Here is a 20,828-nt window from a genome sequence, read left to right as displayed (position 1 = left end):
GAGGGCTGGGACTCTGGGATTCCTGCTTTATCCGCCAGGCCTAATGATGGCATCCACCTGCTGTTTTATGGTCACAGCTGGAGCAGTGTAGTTCCCATTTGGCCCAGAGCGCACCATCTCCTTTTCTCTTTCTACATCTCTCTTTGCCTTATTCTTTGCCCTCTTTTTCTTTCCTCTATCATTTGCTTGTATCTGTCCTTCACATTTTCATCTTAGTTGTTCACCAACCTGTTCTCTGTGCCTTCTCTTTTCCATCTTCACCGACCTCCCTATTCACAGGCCTTTTTTTCCCACTTTCCCCTCTTTTCTTTGCGGCTCATTGCCCTGATGTTATTTTTATGGTCAACAGCCACGAGGTCCTCATCTGAGCTTGTCTGGCCTCATGTGTTTCAAGAGGGGATGAGTAGATGTGGGGGTGAAGGCCCACGAGGTGCCCATACAGCCAAACATCAGAACAATATGTCACACAGCTGCCTGATGACCTCGACCATTCAACCTTGGAGGGCTCTGACTGTGCATTTCCATCCTGAGGGTAACTGCAACATGAAAGCCATATATCTTTTTCATACTGAAAAATATTCCTACTTTGTTATTTCATTTCCACATACAGTACAGTGCATGGAGAGAGTACCCAGACCCCCATTTTTTTGTTGTTCCAATCTTTTGCTAAAATCAGTTTCCCTCAATCAATCTACATCTCAAACCAACAAACAAAAACAACTGAATTTTTAGAAGACTTTGCAAATTTACTATCCTTAAATATCACATTGACCAAATCACAATCAAAATCACCCTTTATTCTCTATGCATTTTGTTCAGGCCTCCAGTCTTCTTGGGGTGACAACAAGGTCTTATGTAACTTATTTGGCTTTTTATTAGCAAAAATCAAATATTGCTTTCATAAATACGTAATTCACTTCAGTCAAATCACACCCGCATACAAATGAAAGCTTTCTCGTACCTTAGAATGAGTTGTTACAAGTCGTTACAAATATACAAGGGGGGGCGCACCGAACCTTGGCTGCCATGTTGCATCGCCATTTTTTACGTTCAGTGGCAGCGTGACCGTAGGTAACCACAGAAACTAACCGGAGCTGTCGGCTCGGGGAGAAAGTTTTCGAGGTAGCGCCTGTTAAAACCGTCACCACTGTGTAGTGTGAGGAAGGACAGAGGCACTGATGTTGCATTCAGGTGCAGTCAGGCACCTGAATGATGCCCCCGGCAAACCAACCAGATGTCATTTTACGAGAGAAAGACAGTAAAACTTGGGTCAGGTAAACAATACGACATTACCATGACAACATATTGTCACGCCTGTATTGTTTTGCCTCGTGCTGGCGGACCACTTGTTTACACAGAGGCTTGTTTATCCTGTTACATGCAGCGTCTGTTGTCTGTCTGACTTCTGCCCGATTTCACATGAACGCAACATCAAGAATACGTTCAGATATGCAACCGCACCGCTAGAAGTTGTTTCCAAGCCACTCCAGTGTTGCACACAGTAGATGATTGTCCTGAACGCTCTTAAAGGGATAGTTCAACATATTTGAAAATTGGCCCATCGCCATGATCCCCCTAGTAATAGCAGTAGGTTCGTTACCTTTAATTGTTGGTCCAAGCTGCTTTTAGATCGGGGGAGAAGAATACCGAGCGGCGCAGCTACACTACGGAGGCTAATGGAATTTCTTGGTTTTGCTCATCAAACTCAGCAAATACACAACCAAAAAACTCAAAAACGCTGTGGTGGACAAGTTGTGACCTGCACATTCACCACGCTATGAGATAATAGCGGAAAGTTGCGAGATGGAGTTGTTTTAGAGGCAAATTCGGACTTTACACTCTAGACGGCTGCTCGGCGGAGTGATTTCAAAAGCGCCTGTTTACTGCAGATACGTCCGTATACTACGGCACTGGCTGAGGTGCGCACACTGTGTCCCTCCGACCAGTGGTTCACTGAAGAAAGTAGTTCCGAGTATTTGCTTCACTTCTCTTAACTTTCCGCTATTATCTCATAGCGTGGTAAATGTGCAGGTCACAACTTGTCCACCACAGCGTTTTTGAGTTTTTTGGTTGTGTATTTGCTGAGTTTGATGAGCAAAACCAAGAAATTCCATTAGCCTCCGTAGTGTAGCTGCGCCGCTCGGTATTCTTCTCCCCCGATCTAAAAGCAGCTTGGACCAACAATTAAAGGTAACGAACCTACTGCTATTACTAGGGGGATCATGGCGATGGGCCAATTTTCAAAAATGTTGAACTATCCCTTTAACTCTAAATTCAGCTTTCTCTCAGCACTGACTGTTCTCTCTGGCCTGTTCCTGTTGCTCAAGAACATCTCCACAACATCATGTTGCACCCACCATGATTCACCCTTGGGATGGTTTTGGGCAAGTAATGACCAGTGCCTGGTTTCCACTTGATTTTTTTAGATCAGATCAGATATGAGACTCTTGTTTCTCACAGTCCGAGTTTTTGTTTGCTTTTTCTGTAAACTCCACGTGGATTTCATGTTATCTCTCACTGAGGAGGTGCTCCTGTCTGACCACACCTCCATAAGCGCTGCAGGGATGACTGTCCTTATAGTTTCTCTCCTCTCCACACATCTTTGGAGCTCAGCCATGTTGACAAAAGGCAGGTCAGGTCCATGGATTTAAGATGTTGACTATCAACTTCACCGATCGCCACGCCTCACTGATTTTTCCGGTCTTCAGTTGGAACTGGAAACGAGCTTGATGAGAGCTGGTTTGATAACTGATGACTGAATGAAACTGACCTTGACGTTGCTCTTTTCACAAAATTGGATGAGCAATGTCAGGAAGTTGAGGCCTCACACATTGTGAAATCTAAACAAGACAAGACTTAGGGGTACAAGCAAACTCATGCTGTATTAAATGCATTCTCCCAACACTAACTTACCAGGACAACACTGGTATATTGGATGTCTTGGCATGTCTTCCTCAAGGAACTGCTGTCTGTACTTTGACTGATAACCTAATTTCTGAGCTGAACATTTCAAAGTGTTGTTGGGCACCTTGACTGTGCTTTGCTATTCCCTGAGATAGACCAATAGAGGATACTCTCAATATCTACCAACAGTAGAAAGACAAGGGTTGTGCTTAAAGATCACTGAACAGCAAGATTTTTTTCACCAATCTTTCAGTCAAATTTCCAAATAACAATCCTCAGCTCACCTTGGCTCCTGCTTAATCCTCCGTCATGATCATCATATTCAGCTCAATCAAGAAAACCTCAACTGACCAGATTTCAGACAGGTGATCTCCAAGGAACTTCACAGCAGGTGTGTTCTAGACAACTTCCGACTGACTTGACTGAGGAAGATTGGAGTTCGGACTAAAAATAGGAGCAACAAATCATTTCTGGGAGACAAGCTGAAATTACTCAACAGCAGAAGGGGAAAAAATCATGATCGCAGCTCAGGCCCGTCAACAACCCAAGACGTCCTCAGAGAGAGGCACCAGCTTGACAACATGTCAATATCACTTTGAGTGCTTCTCTGCGAACAGAGCTCTTTGGGAAATCTCATTTACTTCAACAGCTTTACACACAAAAAAGACAGTGAGCGTTTGACGAATGCAGGAAAAAAAAAGTGAGCAGTTGATCTTTGAGACCGCAGGAAGACAATTAAAAAAAAAAAAGAAAGAAAAAACTAAGACAAGACTTCTTTGTTGATCACTGTCAATGCGTTTACTGGACCAGACGGTGTTGTCTAACTTTCGGGAGCTAACACTCGTCTGTCGGAGATCTTACGTTCACTGAAAAGAAATCGCACTCCTTGAGTTTAGCCCCCAGTTCGGCTGTCTCTTAAATCTGTCACTCACACACCTCTCAGAAGCTGACAGGATGATTGAATACAAACCCATATTAACAGTGACAACTTCAGCAGCAGTTAAGCAGACCTGAGCAAACAGAGCATTGTGGTAGGCAGGCTCAAAAAACAGAAACAGCTCTCAGTCAATCTACAGGCACACAGACAAAATAGAAAAGGACAAATTTTAACACAGACATGACAGGTTTATTTATATTGATGAAACATGCCTCAGTAATGGTAGTTTTCAATTTTTACCTTGTGGCATTTGTGAAATACTGCCGGAGCAGTGGATACTGTGTGAGCAGGGACCTGTTTTTATTTTGAGGAACTGCACATTAGTGAATATGCATATTGGAGCATGTCTTGCAATTTCCATATTTAGCTCCACACCCTAAGGTGGTTCTCTCAGTCTCCACGGGCGACAGCCAGTCTTGAGTGTGATTTGTCCCAGGGGCTGTTACACATGCTGAATAAACATGAGCCTAATCCTCCTTCCGCTACACTTGTAAGGGGTCAAAGTTCGTATTTAGAAGAACAGCAAATCCACTTACAATCAAAAGCTGTTTTGAGAATTGCCTGTCTACCTACACTTTCTACTGCAAACAGAACATTTCGATTTGTTCTACATGTATACGTCACATTTGCCTCCATTCAAATCATACATTCCCACCAATCCGTTACAACTGCATTAGAAACACAAATGCAATATTGTATGTATTTCCATTTCAACTTCAGAGAGTAATTGGACCATTAATTGCTTTAATCTTTGAGTGTTCTTGTCAAAATGCATATCAAATATTTTCCATCAAAGCTAATATTCCTTTAGGGCTCAAGATAATCCTTTGTGCCTTCGTTATTTTTGTTATCTTCTGGGTGCAATTAACAAAACTGTTTAAAAAAAAAATCTGTCCACTGTTAAACTTTACTGTAGGATTTAGAGACTATTAGAGGGAGAACTGATGCAAACTGCTTTCTCATCGCAAAACAGACAAATGGTTTAAAGAGGAAGATTTGTCAGTCTCATCTATTCCACAATGCACTTCTGAGAGGTCACATCTCCTCTGCCATACTTCCTGATGTGAAACTAAGGTGAAATGTGACTTTGATCATGGACAGACTGTAATGGGACTGTAATGTAAAATGTTTATGATAACATAAGATAAGATAAGATAAGATTATACTTTATTGTCAGATCACTCTGAAATTTGTCTTGCATCCCATGACGTCCAAAGTTTCACACAAATAATAACAAAATACAAAAAACATACATTTACAAAAAGCATAAATGTTACCCTCAAAGGTCACATTTAAAGAACAACACAAACTACCTCCTAACTCCATTCACAACATAAATCCAACATTACAATGTGTCTTTGGTGCAACACCCAGTGCTCAGTCTGGGCTCTAAGTAGACCCTAAGGTTTATGTACAAACTCTGATTTAACAGTTTGACAGACTGAGGGACAAAAGAGTTCCTCAGCCTGTTCAGTCGAGCTTGTGGAACTCTAAACCTTCTGTTTGATGGCAGAAGCTGATATTCCTCGAATAACACATGAGAGGGGTCAGATGAGATATTACTTGCAAGAGACAACATTCTTTTAGTGTATGCTGCTTGAAAATGTAACTCCAAAGTTTTACCCACAATCTTTGAACAGATATGTAGCAGTCTGGTTAGTTTGGTTTTAAGTTAGACAGACAAACATCTGTCCTCATTGTGAAATTGTTTCCAGATTAAGTTCATTTTGAGTAAATATTTGCTGGTAGGCCATACTTGTGTGAAGTTTGCATATAGAAAAAAAATAAAAATAAAAATACTGCAAGTGTTACATCACGCAGCTGGGCAGGTGTGGGATTTAGAATGCAGATGTTCAAGGTAATAGTCACATTGACAGTAAACAAAGCATAAATATACAAAAACACTAATTTGACTAACTCACAACACAATTAAAAGAGGCTACAATACTAGAATATCTACAGTAGTTCTGTACCAAAGCATTGCATATGTGCCTTGGGGGCTACCTGAGAGTGATTATTTCGACTGTGTGCAATTATGCACAATGTGATGGGCTCAGAGGTTGCAAAAATTGGGTTGCAACAACATCGTCCAGGTTAAGGTTCGGTATTAAGATTGTGGTGAGGGTTATGTAAAAAATAGCAAATAGATAAACAACCTTCACATAAGAAAACTTAAGATGGGCAAGGACCTGAATCCAGTTAATTAGTTTTGAAGGTAACTATCTATCCATCCATCCTCCACTAACAACCACAGATCTTTTACTTTCCACCCTGCTGGTTGAGTGTCAGAAAATCATCTATTTCTTTTTTTTTTTTTTTTACTTTTTATTTATCTACGTACATGAACAAAGAACATGAGATCATCATGGGTGGTACATAGGGCTGGGTAAAAATATCGATTCAGCAATGCATTGCAATTCTTTTCTCTGCAATTCAATATCGATTCAGCAATCTTCTGAATCGATTCAAGCCCCTGGCCAGTGGGGGCGCTGCGAGCAACACCCTCGTGTGATTCGCGCTGTACGGACGGGGGCCGCACTAGACCAAACCATAACAATATGGGAGTGAGTAGCAGCAGCAGCGTTAAGCCAGCACCTTCAAACCTGAAAGCAGATGTGGGGATTCATTTTGTATTTATAGGCGCCGATTCCGTGGGTGCTCCGGTGCTCAAGCACCCACTGACCAGGTTGAGCCACCAGATGCGCATTTCTCCGTGCCGCGAAAAAGCTCCACCGAATCAACCTTTTTTTTTGTTTTTTGTTTTACACCGCAACATATGGTTCACGTCATGATAACTTCTGTATTATGGCCATTGAAGCTTCCACAGTCCATAGTTCTCCTCTTTGTTTGATATTTCAAGAGACTTCCTAACCATGGATAGCTCTGCTGTGTTGTCGCCCCCCCCGGTCATCGCGGCCATCGCCCCGCCGCCGTCATCCGGCGGACGGCCGCGGGGGCGCCCCGCACGGTTACGTTACGGCGCTGAGCGTCAGACCCGACGACAAGTCAACAACATAACACAAACTTATCTGACAGCTGCTCTCACTTCTTCCTCTGCTCCTCCTCACTCACTCACCTACACACAGACAGGACTCTGTCTTCCTCACACTCACCCCAGCCCCTCAGTTTCTCATCCCACCTGCCCGTACCATACACATTGACAGTCAGTCAGAAATCACAGAACTTAAACATCATAACAAGAACATTACTGCGGGGTCGCTACAATATTTTCAGTTGTGCAGTAGGCTATTATTAATAATATTGTTTTGTATTGTTTTATTACTCAAAATGTTATGAGTTATTTTCCAAGAGGAAAGTAACACATAGCCTAATTTAAATTTAGCTGCACTGTAGTTCAGTGTTAAAGCAGTGTCATATTTTGTTATGCTATGAGTTATACTATGGCTGTTCATAAGGCATGAAACTAAACAAATAATTATTAAAAAAAAAAAAATCTGGTACTCTTATTTGTGTATTTCTGCTTGATACTGAATCGATATCGAAGCATTTCAATCAATATCGAATCGAATCGATATCGAATCGAATCGTGACCTAATGAATCGAAATCGAATCGAATCGTGAGATTCTCAACAATACCCAGCCCTAGTGGTACAGTTAAAAACAAAATATTCTATTACATATACATACATACACATACATCATAGTCAAATGTCACACTATTCAAGGTGCATATTCAATCCATTTTTCCCAGCGTTCCATACACTTCTCCAACTGAAGTCTTAAAACAAAAGTAAGTCTCTCCATACAGTAAATTTCGTGAATGATCCCGAGCCACTGGATCAGTGTTGGAGGATCTGGTTGCAACCACTTTCTGGTTATGGCTTTCCTACCACTTGCCAGAAGAATCTTCAACAAGTACCTGTCCTTATGCAAGACTGTTTTTGGAATTTTACCGAGATATAAAATAACAAAAGAAAAATCTAAATCCACCCCTATTATTTTATTTATCTCGGTTGACACCTCCTTCCAAAATAACTGGATTTTCGGACAGGCCCAAAAAACATGAAAATGGTTAGCCATAGGGGTTCCACATTGTCTCCAACAAAAGCCTCGGCTCTGTGTGCCTGTTCGTAGTGCTGTTAATTTAGGAGTTATGAAAAATCTCACTACATTCTTCCAGCCGAACTCTCTCAAAGATCTCGAATTTGCAGTGGTCGCTTGTGTCTCACATATTTCTATCCAGGTCTCTTCTGATATTTGTGTTTCTGACTCCTTCTCCCATTTTTGTTTAATATATAACGTAGAGTGATTCTTAGAAGCTTGTATACTTCCGTATATTCTTGAGACCAACTTTTTATTATCTTTCTTTTTATATGCCTCATGAAATATAGAAATTAAATTGTATTCCTTCTCCTCCTTGATTTGTAATTTTTTATTATAATAGTCTCTGACTTGCAGGTATCTATGAAAGTCCTGCTTCTCCAGTCCAAATGTGGCTGAAATTGACTCATAACTCTGAAATTTACTGTTTGAGATGAGGGAACAAAAGGACGTGATCCCTCTCCTAACCCACTGTTTAAAGCCCCCGTCCAATCTAGCAGGTTCAAATTCTGGATCATATGCTATCCAATTCAAGACTCTAACCTGTTTCTCTATTTGTAACTTCCTCAAAACCTTAAACCATAGTTTCAGAGTGAATACAGTCCATTGATTCAAGCTGTTATAATATTTTTCTGCTTGGTTTTTGTTTCCTATTATAGATTGTATTGGAATTTTTAACTGTGTAGTTTCCAAGCATTTCCATTTAGATTCATAATTTGGAGAGCACCAGTATACTAAGGGTTTCAACTGTGCAGCATAATAATAATCCTGTAAACATGGTAAAGCTCTCCCTCCCTTCTCTTTTTTTAGCTGCAGAGTCTTGAACTGGACCCTAGGTCTTCTACTGTTCCAAATGAACCTTGAGATCCAGGCATTCCACTCATCAAATTGTTTTTGGGGTACCTCTAGAGGCAGAGACTGGAAGAGATAAAGAAGCCGTGGTAACACGTTCATTTTAATGATTTCTATTCTATTACTCATATCCAGTGGGAGGAGGGTCCATCTAGAAATATCAGATTTGATCTCTTTATTAATGGGGCCGTAGTTATTTTCAAAAAGTTTTGACGTATCTTTAGTAAGGTTTATTCCTAAATATTTTATTTTGGACGAGTCCCATTTAAAATTGTATTTCCCTTTAATATCTGGGTGGGGAATATAGTTAAATGTGAGGGTTTGGGTTTTTTGGATATTAAGCTTATACCCAGAGTATAAATTATATTTTTTTAGCAGGGACATCAATTTAGGGATGCTTGAGTCTGGGCTTGTAATAAAAAGCAAAACATCATCCGCGAACATACAAATCTTATGTTCTTCTCCTCTAATCATAGTCCCCTTTATCCCAGAGTCCTCTCTAATTGCTTGAGCGAGGGGCTCAATAAATAATGCGAATAGGGTCGGACTCAGGGGACAGCCTTGGCGTGTCCCTCTTTCCAAATGAATAGTTTGCGACAGGTGTCCATTCACCCTGATCCTGGCCGCTGGAGTAAAGTATAGCGCTCTAATACATTTAATAAAACCATCTTTGAAGCCAAATCTTGCAAGTACCCTGTATAAATAAGAAAATCATCTATTTCTAGTCATGTCTCATCCACAATCTTTTTGTAGGATGAAAATGCATTGACATTAAAGATAGACTCAAAACCTCTAATAAAAGTTACCGTGGAAAAAATACATACAATAAAAAATACACCAATTCAGATCACTTAAAGTAGCAAATGTCCAATATGAGGATTTACCTTGACCAGAGGTTGTATGATAGGCTTCTGGATAGGCCCTTACTTTACATACAGTATATGATGTGCCTAGCTTCCTGCCACTGATCATTCAAGTCAGTTGAAATGGACAATTTCAACTGACAGAGGTACTGTAGCTTAACAAACTGGTGTTGTGTTTCACTGATTGGTGGTCCATGGCGTTTGAGTCCAAATTTAAAACACTAAAACTCATTTATGAAAAAATGGAAAAAAGACACACAAAAAAATCTTTATCCCATAAGACCATTTTCAAGACATGACATGATTCACTGTTGCGTTTTTTTTTTTTTTTTTTGTCTAATTGTGAAACATACAGCACAAGTAGAGTAAACCTTCTTCTAATTGTCATTTTTTATTGCAAAACTACCTCCTTCTTCTCCTCACCAATTAGGGAATAAAAAGAGAATTTGTCTTCAGACTTTCTCTCTGTATGTGCTCCATCTCCCTACTAAATCATTCAACAGCACTGTGCTTCTCATTAGCCCGCTTAGCAAAACTTCCTCAAAAATCAAATAAATCAGCGCCCGGGAATAGAAATTAAAGTCCTGCCTGCAAGCTCTTGGGAAGGTTTTTTTTCTCTCTTCCTTTCAAAAAGACCTGTACTTAAGATTTAGAGCACTGCAGTCCTGAAGGCTGGCTTAGCCTTACCCTTGGGTTCTGTACAATGAAGGCAAACCTGACTCAGTGCAATCTACAGTATGCTCATGAGTGGCTCTGGTGTTGGCTATTAAAGCCCAGAGCAGGCTTACTTAAGACACTGAAACCTGGGTGTGATCAGGGGTGGACAACATGCTACTGTAGCTTGAGTTTGTCTTTGTCTCTCACCAAATGTATGACAGAACTCTACTTGTCACTGTCAAATGAAGGCTGGGGTGTCTCATATAATCCTGTCCCTCAGATATACCTGATATAGGCTACTATGAAATTATTTTCCCAATAATATCTGATCTCAACCTGTTTTATATATTGAGGAAATGTTATTTTGAATGAATTGCACAAGCTCCACCAGGAGGTACCGCAAGAGATTTGGATTCCCATGTATACTCTCAAAGGCACATAGAGAAAGATCATGTTTTTGATTAAACTAAAAACAACATTGTGTCTCAAACCAGATCACAGTCTTATAATTACAAATTTCATAAGTTTTGTCCAACAACCTAAAATCATCTGTTGAATCATCTATATGAATAATAACCAGTTTGTAATTACATAATCTATGATGGAGGATTTTCCACTCCTGCTAGTCAGAACAGTGTTCAGTGGTCAGCACAGTGAGATCAACTTAACTGCTCCTTAACAGTTTCATATACAGTAGTAGATACATAATTTAATGAGATGACATTAAGCAATAACAGTGGACATGTAGATCTAAAACACCAGACAGTTCAAAGCATTTTCATTGTATCACAGAGACAAAATGTTTGGCAGTTTCCTATTGATAGCTTTAATATGAGTGTTTCTGCTAAATAATGAAAAGCTTTCCAGGCAACTGATTCCCAGTGTGAAGAGAATCAATAAATCTCAGAACAAAAAAAGGGCTAAAATATCAACACCAATAAAGACAGAGAGAAAGGAGAGTGATACTGCATGAGTGTCTCAGCAATTTCAGCTCAAACTCATCCATAATCAGATTTTTAAAATGGCAGCAATGATCCTCTTGAGATTTATTTTTCTAGTTTCAGTTCATGATCTCTTGAGTTCTTTTTATTTTATTTTTTATTTCTCCCTCCATACCCACCCACCTCCCAGAACGACCATCGTTTAAATGCAAGCCAACATCTGACGTTGTTGGGGCTGGGTTTGTTTATGGAGGGTGATGGCTAGCCGCTGAGATGTGGGGCTCACTTGGGACTGGACCAGTCAAATCTCGTCAGGCCCTAGATGACTAGATGAAACAGCCGTTCAAGGCCCATCCGCACAGGTTTGTGTTCAAAAGACAGCATGGCATGAGGCCTGGGAGACGCAACCGCCCATGGGTCCGTTTATAAAAAAATAAATAAAAAAGAGAGAGGGTAAAAAGAGCAGTGAGGAATGGAAAAAGAAAAATATGATTTATTTAGCGTGTTTACTGTTTACTTTTTCTTGGAGAGCAGATTAATTTTTTAAACAAAAAATAGATATGAAATCCCAAACGTATGAACTTCAGATTCCTGTGGTATTTGACTTCAGCACTGATCACCTGTTAAAGAGGCAGACTTTGATATCTTTCACCTTCATGATGAGGTTCTTTTTTTTTCTGGTTTTCTGTATTTAGCGAATAGTTTTACCATCAAAGAGTCAGAGTTAGAGGTTGGGTTTCAAGGTGATAATTGAAGCTCTCTCTGATTATTACAGATAGAATAACTCACAATCACATTTAATTAGGCTTCATCAAGTAATATGACTACAAAAGTATAATTATACAGCCTGTGACTTAACCTGTATTGCTCTCACAATAAGAGCTGTACATGGTCTGTGTGGTTATGCTGAAAATAGTACAGACTAAAGCAAACAAAGATCAGTTTTCAAAATGAAATCTGAAAAGGTGTGATTTTCACATTGCAAGAGCTGTTAGTTTAACTTACAGAACTTGTATAACACTGTCTTAAAGAGGAACTACAGTATGCAAGATTTGCACCTTAATTAAACAGCTTCTGAGTAATTGTGATGGTTACTTTTATATGACTTGTTACAGGGAGAATGGAGGTTCTCTGCCTTCCACCATACGGTCTCTTGGGCGAAAACCAACCCTTGCAAGATCAGAGCCTCCAACCCGATGTCCTAGGTCTCATCTTGCGAGACACATGGACTGCTTTATGGCACTATGACACAAACACACCAGGTAATCCGTAATCTCTTGTTCACATTACCCACCTCGGGAAACATCGCTTCACGGATTGCTTTGTCGCCAGCTTCATTGAAAACAAATGCACATGGCCGAGGGGGGGGGGGGGGGGGGTAGCGGGGAGTTTTTACAACAGTGAAAATATGAACTCTGAGATAGCGCGACGTCCGCCCTGATCGCACGCGACACCAGACAGCCGAGCCGTCACACCGGCCACCAGCCCCACCAGCTCAACAGCCGGAACCCATCCGGAGAGGGAGACAGACAGAGAGGGGTGAAAGGGACTGAGCTCCGAGTAAAAAGGGACCGAAACAGAGAAAAATCAACCGGACTTACATAGTTCACCTTTAACACGGTAGGGAAGTGAGAGCTTTAGTTTGTGGCAGCAAGTGATTTCAACAGATATAGTGACCACTGATACCTGCCGATTTAGTCAACTGAAGTTTCTTTTTCATCCGGATCATCAGAAGTTTTCTTTGGAAGTTTAGACATCACAGACTCCACTATATTCCTACCACCATATCCATCCCTGCTGCTACAGCTGCTCTTCAGCACTTGCAAACCAATCATTATTAATAAAATGCGTCACTATCAGCTGGATGTGGCCTCCATAGACTGTAAATAAAGATGGACGCAGCCTTCATGATGCCACCAATATTCTGAAGATCAGACTGGACTGTTCTGCCACACTATTACAAAAATGGATCAAGAGGAGAGACATGTGTGGAGCCAGCTTGTGGCAAGGACATGCTCACCCAACTATCACTCTAAGCAACACACCCTCAATTATACATCATTTATATTAATAAAATCTACACAAGTGTGTCATATAAAAATAACCGGCTTTACAATCGTCATGAGGGAAGAAATGATCTACAGGGACCATAACTGCATTTTGTACTGGTTGTAACATGTTTGAGTTGGACATTTTACATGGGAGTATATAGGAATAGTCTTGCTCTTATTGCCTGGCTCAAGTAGCCATTCGAAGAACTGCAGTTTTTGATAATTCTTTGTTGGCTATGTTTTTTTGGCCACAGGGGCAGCAAGGCGAGACTAGACTGCCATTAAATTTCCTCAGACATTCATCTTGATCCTCTGACTTGTCTTAGTTACAGAATAAAGCACTGGTGTATCAATAACTACTTCAATTGTCATGAAATGTGGTTTACACCTTTACGTCAAAATGTTATTATGGTAACACGACACTTGTAAGCACTTTTAATCTAACTATTAATGAAATTAATTAAAGTAAATATGTTTCAGTAATGTCACCGACAATCTAAGTCAACTGTAACTTAACCTACAGTATTATTCAGCACGTGAAATTAATATTTGTTTAAACCATGAACATGAAAAGTCTCAGAGGAAATGTGTCTCATGATGAAATCCAAGCTTATAATTTATGCACCACTGGCTCTCCATTAAAACATCATGTAATTAACACCTATTCTGCACATTCAAGTTCCCGATCGTCATTCTCATCACAACTGACTGCCTTTTTTTCTTCTCAAATCACAGCCTCTCTAACACCATCAAAAGCAGCCTATTTAAATTGCAGAACACTAGCAGAGGTTTCTCGAGAGGACACAGGAATAACGGTAAGTGTCCACCATTAAGTGAGTTAATAAATATATAAAAAAAAAGAGGCACTGATGCAAATGAGGGTTACGACAGGACTACTTTGAGGCGACTTTGTGATGCAGCAGCTATTCATCACTGTGGCTGAAGATGCACTCTCCGCTGTCCTTAGCTTTATCTAATGAAGCCCCCATATGCAAATGAGCTTGCCCTTTTCCCTTGATTTTTCCTCTATGTTTATAGCTGAATGTGGGAAAGTGGGCGGTACAATATGGCAGAAATGTTACAGCACAAGGATTCTAAATTCACAGGATAATGTATGTATGGAGGGCATATATATATTTATATTAAGAATCAGACTTATTATTGCTGCACACACTTGCATATAACCTACCTAGTAACATAAAGTCAACATAAGGGGTGCTTACCAGGCATGCATTGCAAAAAACTGGAACTAATGGAAGTTATCAAATCAGTTTTGCAGATTGGTTCAAGTAAAAGCGGTACAGTGTCTGACAGAACTGTATGACTGTGCATACGGCCACAGAGTGGCAGCCCAAAAATGGACATCACATATGTGCTCACATTTCACTCTGTATCACAACAACACACATCACACGTAAAAACATCAGCTCACACCAAAACACCAAAGACTTTCACCACAAAGTTCCTGTGGCACTGCTTTGTTCTTGCAGTTTAATATATATAATATATAATTACACTGCAACAAGGGCATGCTTCTGTGCATGCACGCGCTTAGACAGGAAGCGCATCTGAAACCTCTGAAAATTAGAATTGACAATTGTGGTTTCTGGGCAGCCACACGTTTGGACAGACCTAGTGTAGTTCAGATCTCCAAACTGTACTGTACACATTACATGGTATCAGAGCTGTGAGAGGACCACTGTAAAATGTTAAAAACAACACAACAATAAGACTGTTATTTGACACTGAGATATGCAAGTACATTTCTGTAGAGATGGTGTTTGTTGTCAGTTATGTGTTCTTTGCTTACTGTGCATACAATGTACAAACTAAACATGTGATACAAGTGAAACATGAAAATTTGCAGGCACCATATACATCAAAAGCAGCATGTGTCTCACTGGGAGCAAATCTTCAAAGCTTATAAGCTTACAAAACTACCTTTGATGCTCTGATTCTGAGAGACTTTATAAATGGTGGCTTTTAAAAATAGATTTATGTGACACTTTGCATACAAGACAAACTCATTACTCAAACAAATATGCCCACACCAAGATGAAAAGGTCATTCTCAGATCAGGATCTTCTGCTGGCCTTGACAAAACAGCACCGCGGTGTCATGCAGGATTTCTACCCTGCTTGCACAAAGTCAACTGCAGGCAATGTAGACACACATGCACACACATATGCACGCCATGCATGCACACACACACGATTATCTTTTGAAAAAAAAAAATGCTTTCAGTTAGTGCAAACTCTTATAGCTTGAAGCTCTGAAACACATTTACACTGCAAACACTAAAACAACCTCAACTGCCGTTTGCAAACAAATCCTAGTCACAACATTAGAAGATATTTACAATAGCAAAAATCCAATACAACCAAAGTAACTGATATTTTAGGTTATGAATTGTGAGGCCTCCTGGCAAGACTTTAGGAGTTTACTGTCAAAGTTGTATGGGCGCCTGATAAATCCACCTATTTCTTGTTATTTATCTGACACATGCCAATACTGAAATGTATATGTTGCAAACTAATACAGTGGTGCAGCTCATGTTCTGTGCTATAAATTTCAACCATATTACCCAGACCCAACTGCCTCTGACCTCCAGTAAACTTAGACAGACCCCCTCAGAGCAATGTCAACACAGAGCTAATGGTTTTTAAATGCTAGGGTCCGAGGAAGTTCGTGGGCTTTATATTGGGATGGCTTGGTGAAAAGAGAAACCTTTGACTAGGATATGCCCGCAGATTGATGAGGTGAGAATAAAACGGCAAGAAAGATGGAGAAAAGTCCTTGAGAGTAAAACATACTGTAGGAAGCATCTGCACGGTCAGCAATAGAGAAAAAGAAGTAAATTAAATAATGTGCTGAGAGAAGGAAGAAGTGCATTGGGTTGTGGAGCGACTTCACGGCATTATATGATTTTAGCTCAATGGAAGTGGCAAATAAGTCAAAGAGTGTATAATGAAGAGAGAGCTGAACAGTCGGATAACATATTGCCAGACAGCAGCCATTAGCCAAAGAGCTGCAAAAGCACATCAGGGGAAAACTCAAAGAGATAGAGAGGCAACAAAGAAGGACAGGGGGAAGAGAGAGTGAGGGTTGGCGGCAGAGAAGTGAAAGGAGCGAGGGAGAGAGTGCAGAGTGGAGTGTGGAGACTGATTGCCGCTGATCTTCACAATAAGCGGGGCCGACAAGCTGCGAGCGTGCCTCTGCTCCGACACTAATTGCCCATGAAAGGTGACCCGTGGTGAGGCGGAGGCGCTCAGCTCCGATCGTCCTCGCCGCGCGACGTCCGCCCTGATCGCACGCGACACCAGACAGCCGAGCCGTCACACCGGCCACCAGCCCCACCAGCTCAACAGCCGGAACCCATCCGGAGAGGGAGACAGACAGAGAGGGGTGAAAGGGACTGAGAGTTTGTGTGTGTGTGTGTGTGTGTGGTGGGGGATAGGGACTGAGAGGACTGAAAGAGTGAGAGGGAAACAGAACCAGGACAGGGGACAGAAAAAGAATAGACCAAGATGGAGAGTTAAAAGGAGGAGAGAGAGCAAAGTGGTGAGGAGAGAAAGAGAATCTGACAAGGGGGAAAACACTAGTGAGACAGAGAGGAGACAGAAAATGCATGAGCAGTGGAAAAGGAGACGTAATGTTTGTAAAGGATGACCTCAGAGAGTGAACGTTAACAAAGATTCATAAAACTGTATTTACCTTCATTCTGCAGCAACTCACTAATTTGGCATATTTCAAAGAAATAGATGTTGTGGATTCAGTGTGTGTGTGAGTGTGTGTATGTGTGTGTGTGTGTCTACAGTATGTAAAAGACTAAGAGGGAGTGAGGAGTGCTAGTTCACTGCACAATCCATTCAAATCTTTTAACTGACACGCTACAATACAGTTTTGTGTAGTTTTATAGTAAATTCTCCAAGGTTTCTTGTCAGTGATTGATAATAAGCAACTAGTGCAGCAAGTGAGTATTTTTTTTATTATTATCAATTAATCTGACAGTAATTCTGATTAATTAAAATTTTCTTTTACTTCTGGATTTTCCAATAGCGAAAAATTCACTAGTGTAATTTCTCGGGTGGTGTTTTCAAATGTCTCGCTGTCCCCTTGACCAACGGCTCAAAACCCAACGATAGATTTAATTCACAAGGATAAAAAACTAAAGAAAATCGTTCCATTTGAAAAGCTGGAACTGGAGGATCTATTGTGTTCGCATGATAAATGACTTAAACCATTATGATTGTCTAATCAATTAATCACCATGTTGTTTCAGCTCTACAAGGAACATTTATTTACATCAATTAGTATACACAAATTAAAGACAGATATGGTGCCTGTTTTCTATTAGCACCTGATATTTTCTTCCCACATAATTCATATCAGAAAGGCCCTAATTCAGTAATATATATATGGCTTGTCTATTTAATTGAATGGGCACAAACAAGAACAAAAAGTAGTTACTCGTAGTTTGGTATCAACAGAGTAAAAGAAAGTAAAGACGAGGAGGAAATCCAGAAGAAAAATACACATGAAACACAACAATGACATATTAAAAAAACAAGAATTTAAGTATAGAAGGAAAAGAGAAAGCTGAGCTCAAGGAAATGGCAAAAGATGAACAATAAAGTGAAAAGGAGAAGGATGCACTGCTACTATAGCCTCATGATTTCTGAGGCTCCAGAGAGTAAAAGCAGCAGTCAGGGTGGCGACAGGGCCGTAGACGTCCCGACAGCCACAAGAGGATAGAGAAGTGTGAAAAAACAACATAATGGTTACAGATGATCAGATGAAGAGGGGCTGGTGCCATGAGATATAAGAGGCAAGAAGAAGGCTACACTGTGAATACTGGGAGAATAAAATGGCTGTCTGGAGTTTCGCCACAGATGACAGCTCTCCAATAAGCGGACGGAGTGTGAAGCTGCAGACCCTCCTCCTGCTTCAACACTCTTCTTGTTCTATCCAGGACACACAATGAAATGCTGCCCTCATTTCTGCCGCTATCATTTGCTTTGACAGAATTTGTTTGCTGTGTTTCCTGCTCTTATGCAGAATACTACCAGAGAAGTTTGAACGGGGAGCAAATAGGAAAAATGGTCACTGTTAAAAATAACATTACAATTTAACTTAATTGTAAGATTCCACTGAGATGCACTTTTCCTCTGCCCACTGGACGATACCGAACACTTAGTAAATGTGCTGTATTGTAAACGACTTCCCGTAACATTTATCAACTAGTTGGAAACTTCCAGGAGCATTTTTAATATTGATTTTTCCTGCTTCTCCTTGGTTTTAAGAGGTTATGAGGGGATAAAAAAGAGAGACAAGCCTGGATCTTTTTACACAGTGGAGCCAGACAGCTGGAGCCCAGTGTGGGGGAAGGAGTGTGGGCAGGCTACAGACCATTTTCCCAGCACAGATACGGAGATATTGGAACGCAGTGGCCATTAATAACAACTCAGTTGTCATCTGCACAGTCATTGACCCCAAGACCGGTCAATATGTGTGGAGAGGGGGAGAAAAAGTGCGTGTGTAACGATGTGTGTGCTTGTGTGTGCTAAATCTCCTGCTGCTAAATCACATAGAAAAACACCAGACAATACATATAAATGTGTATAAATTTGAAATACATATATATTTTATTGTGACCATATATTTTAAGTGAAGGAATTCAACACCCTTGTGTGAAACAGTGTATTAATTCAGTTTGTGGTTAGCACCACCCTTTGGTAGTACACAGTACTGTAAGTGGCAATGCTTGCATGTTTGGTTCATGTTAATTAACCTCCTTGCATGAAGGTTTTGTGAATTATGTATTCATCTTCAGCAGGGCACATGTGTTGGGGAAAACATGCCTTCATTCATATAATGATCCGTGGCAGTAGGTCAGCTCTCTTTTCTCCACTGTAAACATCTAAGATAGGAATAATTCCTTACTGATGAGTAGGAATGAAAATACCATCCAGTGAATTAACTGGATTTAATTGTGTCCAACATTAAATTATGTTGAACATTACTCAATTTCAAACTTAAGCAAATAAAAAAAACATATTTATGAAAAACTGTCAGAGGATATTAGACTTGTAATGTCCCTGATATCAGGCAAAAATATTAGCAGTTAGGACAAGGGAAGAGACAAGACTGAGAATTGTCAGAGTATTAACTGAGTGAATAAAGTGTACTACATAGTGACCAAAATAACAGCAGAGGCAGAAGAAACACAGTTATCCCAGTTATCTTTTCACTTCGATAAATGTGCCTGTTGTATAACAGTAATCATCATATTTCATGCTGTCACTTTCTATCTAATTGCTCGCCTTGGAAACATGCTTCCCTGCAACTATTGCTATCCTACTGAGCACAGACACAGAAAAGACAGACACACACCAATTAAATAGACTGCAGTTCAGTTACCTGCACCAGGAGCACCTGACAAGTTAATTCTTCGCAATCATGTCATACCTAATGCAGCCGGCATCACAGGGCCCAAATGTGAATAATCTTAAGTGTACATGGCAAACAATGCTCAATTACAGTTATTGAAGCGATGAGGTGAATGCGGAAGTTTCAAGTCCTCGAAACAAGATGTTCAGCTGTTGACAGTTCAAGACTTCAAATTACGTCTACAAGTCGTCCTCGTCTGCTGACAACTGTGAGCTGTCGGAGTAAGAGAGGGTTTGATTTCTCATATTGTCGAGGCTGCTTTATTTTCAGCCTCTACTGAAATGGTGACAGGTTGTTAATTCTGATGATCACTAGCAGTTACAGTTTACTCACTCAGCAATATTATTTACAAAACGATCCATAATCAAACTCACAATGGATGTCAAACGTTGGCACATTAGATACCCATAAAGTCATCTACCAAAGCAAGTGGATAAAAAACTAAAGAAAAAAAATTGTTTTTTGACTATAAGATTTTGGACCTTTCTATATAATATTACACACGATGAGTTTAACGTGTTCTGAGGATGTGAAAGATGTATTTGCTTTTAAATGGTCAGTTTCAAAATCTGTTGACAAAATTTAAAAAAAAATATTTTCCTTCCAAAACACATATTTAGATGGGTAAATAGAAGTATGACCAACTTTTTAAAGATTGTTTACTTCCACCATCTGAGCATTTATCTATCTGCAGCTTCCGTGGAGCAGGTTTTAACCTGGGTGTCACACTTGAGAAACTAAACTCTGGCTGGAGATGAAAATCAAGGTTCCAAAGTTCTCCAGTTGGACTTCATATCCACAAGCCATCTGAGGGAGTTTCTAATTAAGAAGTTACCGCTCAGGCACTTTCACTGCTTTTTTAAAGCAGTTTAAAAAGTTCCTTAACTTCCCCCAGTCCTGTACACTTTGTAGTGCTGCAGCACCAACTCTCAAAGTCAAGGAGCTTTGCTAGTTTTCCCCTTGAGACCATCCCCGAGATTTCCCTTTGCACATTTTCGCAAGACTACTGAGAGTGGCGAGTGATAACGCGGTTTAAGATGCTAACACCTCGCCATTAACATGTGGCCAGTCGTAGCGCCCTCTCATCAGCGCCCCGAGGGTTTCTTCCTCT

The sequence above is a fragment of the Trachurus trachurus genome (assembly GCF_905171665.1).
Source record: "Trachurus trachurus genome assembly, chromosome: 11".
NCBI lineage: Eukaryota > Metazoa > Chordata > Actinopteri > Carangiformes > Carangidae > Trachurus > Trachurus trachurus.
The sequence above is the reverse complement of the archived record's forward strand: the minus strand, read 5'-3'. Positions refer to the sequence as shown.